The following is a 13,594-nucleotide window of genomic DNA, read 5'->3' on the forward strand; positions in this document are numbered from 1 at the left end:
AAAAAAAAAAAAAAAAATCAGGCAGGTGGTATTGCTTATTACAGATATAATCGGATTTCTATCAGTCAAAAGCAAATCTTAAAAAGGACAAAAAGAACTTAAGCAATGTTTAAATCACACATCCGAAGTAACTGCCATATAGTAGATGTTACAGAAATGTTGGCTCTTTGTTCATATTAACTTCATTTTTTTTCTAATAAATAAAATTTAATTTGGGGAATCATTTGACTTAAGTAGAAAATTCATGTAAAAATTAAAATATAAAAAAACAAATTTTGGAAGATGGTGGAAGATCTCTGATGAAGAATGACAATTCTGACTTATCATTATAGAGTGTGTACACACATACACATCAATTAAAGTTTACACTGGAGTAGAGTGAAAGGATATTGATTTTTGACAGTAGAAATACTGTCAATAATAACAGAGACTAAATAATGCAAAACATATTATTTTATTTTTGAGATGGTCTAGTATTCTGATTTGATTGCAAAGTTACGTCTATAATTGTTAAATTACAGTTTATATAGGCACTAGCAAAAATAACCATAATTATAAAATGAAGTCTGGCTATGATATTTTATTTTCTATGGATCCTAAGATGCCAGGGTGACACCTGGTGGACAAATAGTGGTAACATGTTTAGCAAGACAAACATTTCTACCAGACTCTCACTTCTTTAAAAATTATGAAAATATTACAAAATTCAAAAGGAGGCAGTGCCTCAACTGGCCATAAAACACACCTTGATCCTAAACATAAATTTTTCAGGGTGGATTCTCATAATTTAATGATTGGTCTGGAGGTCCCACAAATACTGCCTGTTTCTAGGAAGAGGTATGGCTGTGAAGGAAAAATTTTTGCATTTATCAAAGGGCAGTTTTGCAAAGAGAGTATAATCCTATAAATGATCCTGTATCAAATATTTTACTTAACTCACTAATTAATGAGGGAACCAGTAAGTTTTTACAACCTGTTCAAAGAAGAATTCAAGGAACACATGAATATAGACACATAAGAAATTCTGAAATGAAATGGATCAATAATCAATTGCATTTTACCAGATATAGCTAATTTGCATTTTACAGACAAAATAATTTTGCATTATTTTTAATTTTAAACAACTTATTGAATTGTAAAATAATAAAAAAAATACTGAAAGCAGAGGGGGCCCATTTCAAATACTTTCATTAATTTTTCTGATACTCCTCAACCAATCAATGATTACTTATTAAACACCTGTTATACTCAGGGTCAGACTAACTAAAGGGTAAGGAAAGGAAAGTTACATATGCTGAAGGAATTTAAAATAAGCTTGGTAAAATGAGGCCAATGCCTAAAACAGATCTTCGTTATTTTAACACATCCTTTATAATCCTTTTCCTACTTCCTTCCATTCATAAGTATGTACCTACTGGTATGTGCTAAACATTTTCTAGGCACTTGGTGTTCAATGTGAAAAAGAGACAAGTTGCCTTCCCCTGTGGTGTTTTCCTGATAGCGCGGAATATAGACAATTAATAGGTAATAAAAAATACAGGTCAATATCCTTCTTTATACTTTGACACTAAAATTCATCAAATTTTTCAAAACCAACAACCTTTGGTTTCATGCCACAGAAGTTTTTCAACTACAGTGTACTTCAAAGCAGTGTAATATGCAGGTTCTAGTGGTATTTGATGATATTCAAATATTTTTACTCCACCTTTTGCTGGCCAGATTAATGTAAGTTGCTTAACCAAACTATGCCTCAGTTTACTTTTTTGCTTGATAGGGATAGTAGTATCCACCTCCTAAAATTAAAGGGATATTTTAATGTGTCTGATGACAGAGGTGCCTGATACATAGTTAGTGTTTAATAAATGCTAGCTATTGTTAATAACATTAGCAATGATATTATAATATTACTATTGTTATCCTATATAATAAAAGTGCAATATGCAAATTGACCGAATGGTGGAATGACCAGTCAAGGAGGGTGGGGCTGGCGAGCAGGTGGTGCCAGGTCAGCCAAGGCTCATGCCAGCGGTGGAGGGGCAATCTGTGGGGTGAGGCTGGCTGCTTGCTGGCTGGTGTGGTCCCCTGATCAGCCTGCCTGGTCACTTTCCACAGAGGGAGGCCAGACTGTAGCTTACTCCCATGGGAATGAGCCTAAGACATCAGTCAGTCATCCCCTGCGGGCTCCAGGACTGTGAGAGGGTACAGACCATGCTGAGGGACCCTTCCCCCCCCCCCCCACCCAGTGCACAAATTTTCATACACTTGGCCTCTAGTTATTATTAGTTATTCTTATAACCTGGAATTTCACTGCTTTTGGAAATGCTTGAGTTTTGCAATTTCTCTCCCTGAATTCAACCTCAGAGAACATGTGAACATGTGCTGTTTATTCAAATAATATTTGTTTAGGTACTTATCATATGTACAACCATTCACTAAGTATTTTGGATCTAAACATAAAGAGGATATTGAAACAAACAAAAATAAAAGGCATGACTGTTCATGAAATTGCCAACAGTTAGGTGTGACTGGAGCAAGGTGAGAAGGATGGATGAAAGGACTAAGCAGGATGACTGAAGTCACAACATGAAAAAAAATCTTCCAAATTAACATAGATAATGGGATGCTTTTCCAAAGAGAATAGGGAGCCATTTAGAATTTTAAGCAGAAGAATGACATACTTTAATTTGTTCCACAGAAAATCAATCTGCCACTCATGTGGAGAATGGATTAGAACATGGAGAAAACCAGAAGGCAGATCCAGGTTTAAAAGCTGGCACAGTGGTCCAGGTAAGAGCGGACAGCGATACTGGTGGAGTAGCTTGGATGGATCAAACTAACCCCAGATTACAGTTGTAAAATTTGAACTAAATTATTTACGAAAACTCATTGGAAACTCTGAAGATGAATCAAAAGCAAGTGAAACTGGAAGGTACCTGATCTGGAGAACCAGGAACTGCACCTGGTGAGATTGGAAAATGTGTGGCTTCTTCCCTGAGAACATGCCCCAATTTGTTCAGCAGCTCAAGGCAGCAAGACAAAGACCAACTGCTCTGAAGCAGAACACCCGAGAGTTCAGGGTTTGGAGAGCAAACACAGCTACAGAAGGAAACTTTGAAGGGAAGAGCCATGTAGGAAATGAGTCCCAAAATATGCAACCAACATTGGCCTGTGATGTTGGGGGACCATTAAACAACATTTGCAAGGCAAACTAGAGAGGAACTAGTTAAAAACAAACAAAAACCCGGAGCTGGACACTACAGATTTGAGGGAAATATCAGCTACTGACTACAGAGGAGACGGAGTATGAAGTTTTCAATCCAGCCAAGTTAAAATGTTAACTAGAATTCTTGGTATTGAACATAGGTTTTAGACAAATGTTTAATGACTTATATCCATAATCGTAATATCATACAGAGTATATAATTTCACTGCCCTAAAAATCTTTTGTGCTCTTCTTACACACCTCTCCATCTACTTATGGTAAATACTGATTTTTTTTATTGTTTTGTCTTTTCTTATAGAAAATCATACAGTTGGAATCATATAGCACATAGCCTTTTCAGATAGTCTTTTGTTCACTTATAAGCACTTAAAGTTTCTACATGTCTTTCATGGCTTGGTCACTCATTTCTTTTTAGCACTGAATAATATGGCTGTATGGCATAAGAAGGCAATTACGAAGCAGTAAATACAAGAAAAGCTCTCTTTATGCTTCTTTTTTCTGCCTAGAGGCAGGATATAAATTTTTCTTTACTGAAGATAAATCTAGACCAATGATTTTCAACTTTTTTTCATCTCATGGCACACATAAATTACTAAAATTCTGCAGCACACCAAAAACTATATGTATTGCTGATATGACAAAATAGGTATAATTTATATTGATTTATGAAAAAAATAATAAGAGCAATTACTTACTTTTTTGGCTCCAAGGTGACTTTTTAAAAATCAGTTACCTATACTTGTATATAGTAATTTCTGGCACCACCCTTGCTGCTTTGGCTTGGTGAATAGAGCATCAACCTAGTACTGGGTGAAGGGTCCCCTATTCATTTCCAGTTAAGGATTAAGGGCACATGCCTGGGTTGCTGGCTCAATCCCCAGTTGGGGGGCTAGCAGGAAGAAGCCAATCAATGATTCTCTCTCATCATTGATGTTTCTACTTCTCTCTCCCTCTCCCTTCCTCTCTGAAATCAATTACATCTCTCTCTCTCTCTCTCTCTCTCTCTCTCTCTCTCTCTCTCTATATATATATATATATATATATATATATATATATATAATCTCCCAGTTCATGAAATTTGTGCAGGGGTGGGGAGTGTATCTCAGTCCAGCCTGCACCCTCTCCAATCTGGGATCCCTCTCACAATCTGGGACTGCTGGCTCCTAACTGCTTGCCTGCCTGCCAGCCTGATCACCCCCTAACTGCTTCCCTGCCAGCCTGATTGACACTTAACTGCCCTCCCCTGCTGGCCAGATCACCCCAACTGCCCTCCCCTGATCTGTGACAGCATGGGGGCAGCCATCTTGTGATGATGGGGGGCGGGGGGTTGGCTATCTTGTGATGATGCGAGAGCTAGATGCCACCAAGGCTTTTATTAGTCAGTGCCTCTGACTGAATAGTCATGTATTGCATGCTTTAAAAATTCTTGTGACAAATGGGTTAAAAGTCGATGATCTAAACACTTAGCCCAGAGATGTCACCAGAGAAGTCAGTAGAAAACCATTAATCTATTAATTTCACCCCATATACTTACTTTCTCACAGGTTGCCATTCCTGAAACCACTAAAACTTTTTTTTCTTTGTCTTGTCACTCCTCTAAAAATCATTGTTCTTTAGTTAAGGTGATATACAAGCCAGAGTTCCACACCACCTCTTTGAGCTATTCACCTCTGAGTTTCTCCTGTGTAAATATGAGCTATCTATATCATAAAAGGCCTGTGGTTGTGATGCCATCATGGCATCATGACCAACTACTAGACTCACCAGGAGGTGCATTGATGGGTCCCATGGTGGCCATGGAGGGTGGGACTTCTAGGTCCCATGGAGGCTGCACTGGGCGGAACTTCTGGAGTGTCACAGGGCGCAGGCAGTGTCCAGAGAGCATGTGAGGCTTCACAGGGTGGTGGACATGGCCCTGATGGCAGGTTAGGCCTCAGGGACCCTACACATGCACAATTTAATCATGTGCTGGGCCTCTAGTTTGTTGATAAACTTGTTTGCTTTGCTCTTGTCAAATTTTTTGTTGTATAATTCCAGTGGATATCCGATGGATAACATCCAGTGTAGAATATCCAGTGGATAATCAAAGTTGAGTAGAGAAAAAGTTCTTATTCCCTTATTTCATTTAAATTATCAGAATATTGGTGATAGAGTTGTTCATATACTCTTTTATTTTCTATTCAATATCCATACTAGTAGATACCTCCTCTTTCATTATTGATATTAATAATTTGCATATTTTCTCATTTTTGTTATTGATCTTTTCAAAGTATAAGCTTTTGGTTTGTTTAATGTTCTCTATTAAGTTACTCTTTTAAATTTATTAGATTGCTGCTTTAATTTTAATTTTTCTTCTACTTGGAAAGATTTATATTACTTTTTTTCTATACTTAATATGGAAGCTTAACTTGATTTCATACCTATCTTATTTTTAAATACATGCATATTCAGTGCTATAAATTTTCCTCTAAGCACTACTTTCACTGAATCCCATAGTTTTTTCCAAGTTGTATTTTCATTTAGTTTAAAATATTCTAATATCTCTAAAAACTTCTTTGATGCATGTTTTATTTACTTAAATATGTGTTGTTTAAATCGATATCTGTATTTTTCCAATTGACTTTTTTATTCCACTGTGGTCTAAGAACATAATTTGGGTGATTCCTATTATTTTAAAATTTTCAGTGTTATCTGTCCTAGAAATAGCCTATTGTTGTAAATATTCCATGTGAGTATGAAAATAACATATATAATGCTGTTTTTAGAGGAAGTATTTTATAAATGTCAATTAGCTGATGTCACTGTTTTATTCAGCTGTATCCTTACTGACTTTTTCTACTGTATTTATCAATCACTGAAAAAAGGGGTATTGACATTTACAATCATAGTTATGGATTTGTCTATATTTCCTTGCAGTTCTATCAGGTTTTGCCTTATATATTTTGATGCTCTGTTATTAGATGCAAACATTTAAAGTATTGTTATGTCTTCTTAGAGAACTGACCAATTTATCTTTATATAACACCCTTTTTATCCCTGATAATTTTCCTTGTTCTTGAGTCTGCTTTGTCTGAAATTTACATAAGTACTCCATACTTTTTTTTTTTTACTAGTGTTACCATGGTATATCCTTTCACATCCCTGATTTTTAATGGATTTGTGTATTTCTTCATATTTAAAGTTACCACCTTAGAGAAAACATAGAGTTGGGTCTTGTATTTTTATCTACTATCTGTCATTTAATCAGTATATTTAGAACATTCACATTTTAAGTGATTTTTATATAATTGAGTTAATACGTACATGCTATGTTTTAAAGTGTTTTTTATTCATCATATTTGTCCTTTGTTTCATTTTTTCAAATCTCTTTATCTCCCTTCTCTGGTTTTAACTGAACATTTCACATGATTCCATTTTCTCTCCTCTTTCAGCAAATCCATTATTTTTTATTTCCCCTGTGCTTAGTGGTTTCCCTAGAGTTTGAAATATACATTGACAGCTAATCTAAATTTACTTTTTAAATAATACTGTGCCATTTCATAGGTAGTGCAGGTACCTTTAGTGGGCTTATGTATCTGAACTGTGACCTCCAAAAAAGTTTTTTTTTCCACAAAAGTTTCTTATTCTTTTTTCTTCTTTTTTTTCTTCCCTTCAGGTGAGACAGTAAAGTTAAGTTTCTGAAAGTAAAACTCCTAAAAGTATGGAGACCCTAAACCTGAGGCTGTAGCAGTTTCTCACTCTCAGTTATTCAACACTCAGATTCCAAACCTTCAATTTTCTATTTAGATGCTCTTACTATTTATGGATCCAGTGGTTTCTGTTCCATATAAGCTGATCACAGTTAAGATTCTCTGTCTTCACCTGTCTCTCCAGATTTGGGGTGGCAGTTGTCCTGGGACTACATTATCCCCACAAGAAAATAACTGATTTTTCAGTTTTATCAGCATTTTTTTCCTATTGCAAGAATAGGAGTGATGATTTCCCAGCTCTTTATGTGTCAGACTGAAATCTAAAGTCTTACATATCATTTAATCTATAAATTTCCCCTCATTGTTTCTCTTCCCTCATGATTTCTTTGTTGAAGTAGCTTCTGATATTCTAAACTTTGCTGATTGCCTCTTTTATGGGGACTTTTCACATATTCTTCTGTTTCCTATATTCTCTGGAAAGCTAAAAGCTTGATCAGATGCAGTTGAGATTTATGACATGACTATTTTATAAGTGTGTTGTATAGATCCATTAAGAGTCACATAATGTCTAGTCCTTTCTCATATGGTGTGGGTGACATTAATACTGGGCAATGGGCTTGCTGTTGTCAGCCTGATCCACCATTATAAAGCTCCCCATCAGCAATTCACCTAATGGCTTTAATAGCCCTTGATGATCATGGCCTAAATCCATTATTTCATTAGAAGTTCAATGGTGATATTCTAATTCTACTATTGCTTCAATATTTATTCACTTTTAAAGGATCTTTCCAAAATTAACCATTTGGCATCCTTAAATACTACTTGTACATGAAATGTGATGTAAATGCTAAACTCTATCCCCTCACTTATTAGTTTTCAGAATAAAGTGTTGACTCCACAGTGTCTTCAAAAGGCTACCAAATGAGAGTTTTTGTATGTAGTATTAAGAACTAGTGGATTTAAACATATCTGATTGGTCTCAATCATTATCATTATTCCCCCTCCCTCTTTTTGCTAATATTATCCCTCTTTGGCAAGTGCACTCAACTTCAAATTGGCTCTGGTGTCCATTTGACATGAATCCAGCTGTCTCTAATAGCTTTCTTGCTTTTCAGTATAAGATATTTCAGACACATTTTATGCCTTTCCTGGTCCAGAATTGGTATTAGCCATTTCTCCAAGGATCCCTACACTCTTAATACAAGCCACACATACAAAATAGTTTGATAAACTGCAATTTGCTAATATTTTACACTATTCTGTTGGTCCTTGGCCCTTAATTATATATAGTATGTTTTTCAGGATAACACATATCATTACTACAGGTAATTCAGTAAAACAAAGTTAATGTCTCAATTACCTACTTGTTTTAAATAACATTGCATACAACAGTATTCTAGTGCACCACAATAACATTTATTAATCTCTGGACACTAACTTGGTATTCTTCCTTTTGGCCTACATTGATTTGGGTGCTATTGTTTGTACTTCTGCATTATCGGTACTCCAGCCTATTTCAACTATCATCCTCTGTAACTGCACCCCCTCTCTCCTGACACATTTAGATCTTATTCCCAACTCAATTTCACCCAAATACCCAACACTCATCGTAGACATCTTGGTCAATAGATGCATGGAACTTATACTATTTAGTAATTTCCTTATCCCACTTATCTTCTATTACTGTTCCATAAAGGAGGGTCTGCTCTAAGTGTGTACATGGTAATAATTTTTCCTCCCTTTACCTTACAATTTTATTCGACCTCTTCAGCAGTGCTTTTCAAACTATATTCCACATAGAAATCCCCTGTGGTCTTATTAAGATGCAATTCTGACTCAGTAGGTATGAGGTAGGGGCCAAGGTTCCACATTTCTAACAAGCTCTCACTGTACAAATGCTACTGGCCCTAGTCCACAGTCTGAGAAGTAAGGCTCTACTATGCTGAGGTTATATGCCCTTTCTCTGTTCCTCTCTACTCTTATGCTTGATGCTCTTCCCCCTCACTTCATCTAAAACAAAAGATTTACAAAACACCAGCTTGGATGACTGATACACTACCACCTTGTTGACAGTGAGAAATCTATTACATCTTGTAGTGATTTTAAAAGATGTTTCAGATTATTTGGAATTTTCTCTTTTCAAAAAGGGAAGTCTAAGTTCCCTTACCTTGAAAACAGATCAGCCTTAGAAATTTGCCTCTAAAGAACCTCAGAGGAAATGATTCTGAGTGATTTCCATGTCTAAGGTCGTAAAGGGAACTCAAGTTCTGCTTGCTGCTCTTTAGACCATGTACCTGTTCTGTTTATTAATAATTTTATTCCTGTGTTTTTCTTGTAAGCTGCCTAAAATTATTTAGAAAATAGAGAAGGTATAAATAAGCAATGATTTTCTTGTTTCTCCATCATTTGCCTCTACATTCTCATGTCTCCTTTTATTTTGTTTCATTCTTTTGTGCTGTCTCAAAAAAAAATTTAATGTCCTATTTATTTTTCCTTCTCATGTATTTTTATTCTCTTGTCACCTGACTTGTTGCCATCTATTTTAAATAAGTACAAGGTCCTATCTTGAGAAAACACCTTTTTACTACTGCCATGATTATTACTTTTTTCAAAGTTGATTTTCTGAAGAATGTTTCACTTCTATTTTATTGAGGCTGAAACTGAGTTTTCACTATGCAAAATGGAACAGCTCTTCCAATTTAAACCTGTGAGTATAGTTGGTGCTTTTATTTCATGTGGAAAACTATCAATGTATTCTACTACTGTTACACAAAAATATTCCTTGATCATACTGGAAAACCACTCTTTAATTATTTCATGTATTGTCTCTAGTGAACTCTTTTTGCCAATCCTTTAGCAATTTGTAAAATCACATTATTTTTCAAAACACTGTAATCACATTTCTAACATTCACTCAGACAGAAAACACTATTATAAGTATTGGTCATCATTTGGTCCAGTAGATTATCTTTGCAAAAGAAAATCCTGGTAATGATAAGAAAAGTGATATTTTTCATTAATATTTGCACTGTGTGTATAATTATGTGATAAATATTTCCTCTTTGACATTGTCCTTAAGCACTCTAATGCCTCTTCCTTATTTACCTTAATGCTATCGCTCCCCAAAACTGATGAGCACTGATTAGGAGTACATTGTGAGGGGACAGAGGCCTGCCTCTGGATGAAGAATGGAGGACAGGATCCGTGTCAGAGATTCTCCAGGGTCAGAAACATGTCTACCACATCTATGGGAGTGGATGTGATGAATTTCAACAGGAATGTTAGGCTATATGTTCTGCATATAATGAGAGTTGTCTAATGAAGCCCTAATTTTTAGAAGTTGGTTATTTATTCAAAACTCTATTTTTTGAACTACCAGCTCTCTTCTTAAAATTATTCAATGGTTACTTATTTCCCTCAAAATAAACCTAAGCTCTATGCCCCGGTTGAATAAGACCTGTCCTTCCAATCTCATCCTTCCCTCTTTATTCCTTCCATCCCCGTTTCTCAACTGACAGACAAGCTCATTTATGTTTCTACCAAACTAAACTATTTGCTTGTCCACAACTGTGGCACATTTACTTGTGTAACCCAAGCTTTGCAGACACTGTTCTTTTTATCTAGATTTCCATTTACTGTTCTTCTTACCCAACCATCTTCTTACTACCAGTTGTCTGACTATCACCTGCTACCCTTCAATTCTCAAATGGGATATTAAACCTCCTGAAGGCCTTTCTGACTACCCATGTTGGGTTTAAGTGCCCTTCCTCTACAGCCATATAGCATCCTATCATATCATTGTGACTACTATATTGGACCCATCTTCTCACATGTCTGAGGGAGGGATTATGCTTTTTACTGTTAACATTATGTCTCCTGCACCTAAGAACCTAACACAATGCCTGTCACATATATACTTGGAATGTATGTTATATGTTGAATGAGAACTGTACACTCATTCCTTTCAATACTTAAAAAGAGTAGGTTTTGTTTTCTAAAGTAGTCAAAAGTAAGAAGACAAAGCAAATGATTAAGGTTAATAAGTATTTTTGTATGATAATGTAACACCCCCCCTCCCTTAAACATCACAACTACAGAATGAGACATTTTCTTGTATCACTAAAGTCACACTTAGAGAAGAATTTAGAGTGTGAGAAAACATCTTAGAAGAAGGAGAATATCATACCTTAAAGAAACTTTTGAATGGGACAATTTCCCTTTGGCTGTGTAAGGAGAAGCTATGTAGAAAAGTGGTTCTAATTTTAGAAATTCTGGAACAAAATTCCAAGTTCTGTCTCCAGCTATGGCACTGGCCAGGCATACAACTTTGGGGAAGAGACTCTGCCTTGTGTTTCCTTTTCCTTAGCAAGAGAATGACCTGACAGTGCTGCTTATCAGGGCACTGCTACACTGTGGGCATGTGGGACCCCAGCATTAAATGCCAGGAGCAAACACAGGCATTGTCACCACCAAAAATGCCCTCAGTAGAGAACTACGTGCCTGATAATTGTTTCTGTTTTTATTGTTCTGTCATTGTACAAAAGAAGCAGAGGCCTCTTAATTTAACTACAACCATCACTTTTGTTTCCATGAAGGATATTGGGAGGTTCATTCATTTTGGTTCCTTTTCTGAATGTGAATTTTTCTCATTATTTAGTCCCTGCTAGGATATCTGAAATTTTATCAATAGAGTCTTAATATGGATTAAAACACTGATGTATTTTTAGCCCTGGTTGGTATGGCTCAGTTGGTTGGGTGTTGTCTCATGTATCAAAAGTTTGATATTTCAATTCTGAGTGAGGGATTAGGGCACACATAGGTTGCAGGCTTTATCCCTGGTAGTGGGTAAGAGGTAGCCATTTGATGTTTTACTCCCACATTGATATTCTTCTCTCTAAAACTCAATAAAATACTTTTTTAAAAAGTAAAACACTGATATTTTAGGACTCTTGCAGGAGACTTAGATCTCTGAGAGACTCAAATTAATGTCTTTAGTTGTTATCTGAAAATGAGTAGAAAAGAAAGGGCTAACCAATGAGGAAAAAATAGCCTAAAATTAGGAAGAACATGATAAGGTTTTGGGAATTAGAATATCTACCTCTAAGGAAGAGAGATAAACGTAGTAAGCGCAGTGGTCAATTAATGCACCACTGTTAAGGAATAAAGAAAATTTCAATAGCTTTGGCTTTTCCTTTGAGACTAAATGGGGAATCTACAATACTAGTATATTTATAAAAGCCAAGCAACCAGAACAACTGGAAGGACCAGAACGACTGGTCACTATGGCGCCCACTGCAGCCGGCCAACCAGCCTGATGGGGGTGAGGCCAGCTGGACAACCTCTCTTGGCCCCTCCCCCAAGCCATCCTCACCCCTAATCACCCCCCCCCCACTCCTGACCGGGGGTGGGGCTAGTGGCTAACTTCCTGCAGCCCCTCCCCCCAGCGCCCATCAGCTCTGATTGAGGTTGGCCAGCTGGACCCCACCTATGCATGAATTCATGCATTGGGCCTCTAGAAAATAATAATGACGAAAATAAAGAGAAAGAACATTAGTAGGGGAGTACAAAAGAAGCACTGAAACTAAGAGGTTGATTGGAGAGAAATTCTTCTTAGACTTTCAGACTATCAGTTTGAAAGGATGTGTCTTAATTTATGACCGAAGTAAGGTCCTATAGACTGTCCATTGCTTTTTCACCAGCACCTAAAATATAATAGACTTTTACTAAATATTTGTTGAGTCAATAATAAGAGCCAACACATTTATTAATTACTAGTAGCCCTGCGCACAAATCCATGCATGAGTAGTTTGCTGCCGCTTTCCTCGGCTGGCCACCCACCAACTGCTGCCCACTTGCTGCTGGTAGCTTTCTACTGCTCATAGCTCACTGTCACACCCTCCTGTAACCAAGAACATTACATATGAATTATTTGCTTGTGACTTTGTAGCTCACTGGCCCACTCTCTTGTAGCTCCCCACCACTTGTAGATTGGTCATGACATTATGGCTTATTGGATAATGAGCATATTTCTCTCTTATTATATAGGATTGCATTTAGATGTACAACAAAATGGGATAACTCACCAATACCGTTGGTCTATCAGCATGGGTTAATGAGATAAATTGGGTCCCAGTGTCCTCTTTGATGTAATGGGAGTTAGAGGGGGGGAAATTAGAAACAGTGTTTTCTCAAAAAAATAACATTGAAGTGACAGCCATAATAATTAAACTGCCTGAATGATCTCAATAAGACTACGCCAACTTCTCTCACTTGACAAGTTTGTCAACAGCCAGACCTGTAAATAAATCATTACTGGCGGTGTCACTGTGGTAACCAAGGAGATTTGAGCTTCCCATTATTGTTATCTCAGGAGCCCTAAATTGATCCCAGTGATATATTTTAATAGAAGTGAAATCCTTTAAATCAATGGACTAAGAATAAACTTTAGAGTTAGGCAGCCACAGGTTAAATCCCAGAGGAGAGTAGTTTGAGGACCCAGAGAACATGAAAAGAGTGAACAAATGGGAACTTATATGGATTATTTCTGAGAATTGAAGGTTGAGAATTGAAGGAAGTTTATAGTATCCATGGAATGAGCTGGATTCAGTTAAATGGACCAATATATAGCTGATAACCCAAAGAAAATAAAAACTCATTAAGATGACAATTAGAGTTCACCTCA

Source organism: Pipistrellus kuhlii, unplaced genomic scaffold (assembly GCF_014108245.1).
Source record: "Pipistrellus kuhlii isolate mPipKuh1 unplaced genomic scaffold, mPipKuh1.p scaffold_m20_p_1, whole genome shotgun sequence".
In the NCBI taxonomy this organism is placed as follows: domain Eukaryota; kingdom Metazoa; phylum Chordata; class Mammalia; order Chiroptera; family Vespertilionidae; genus Pipistrellus; species Pipistrellus kuhlii.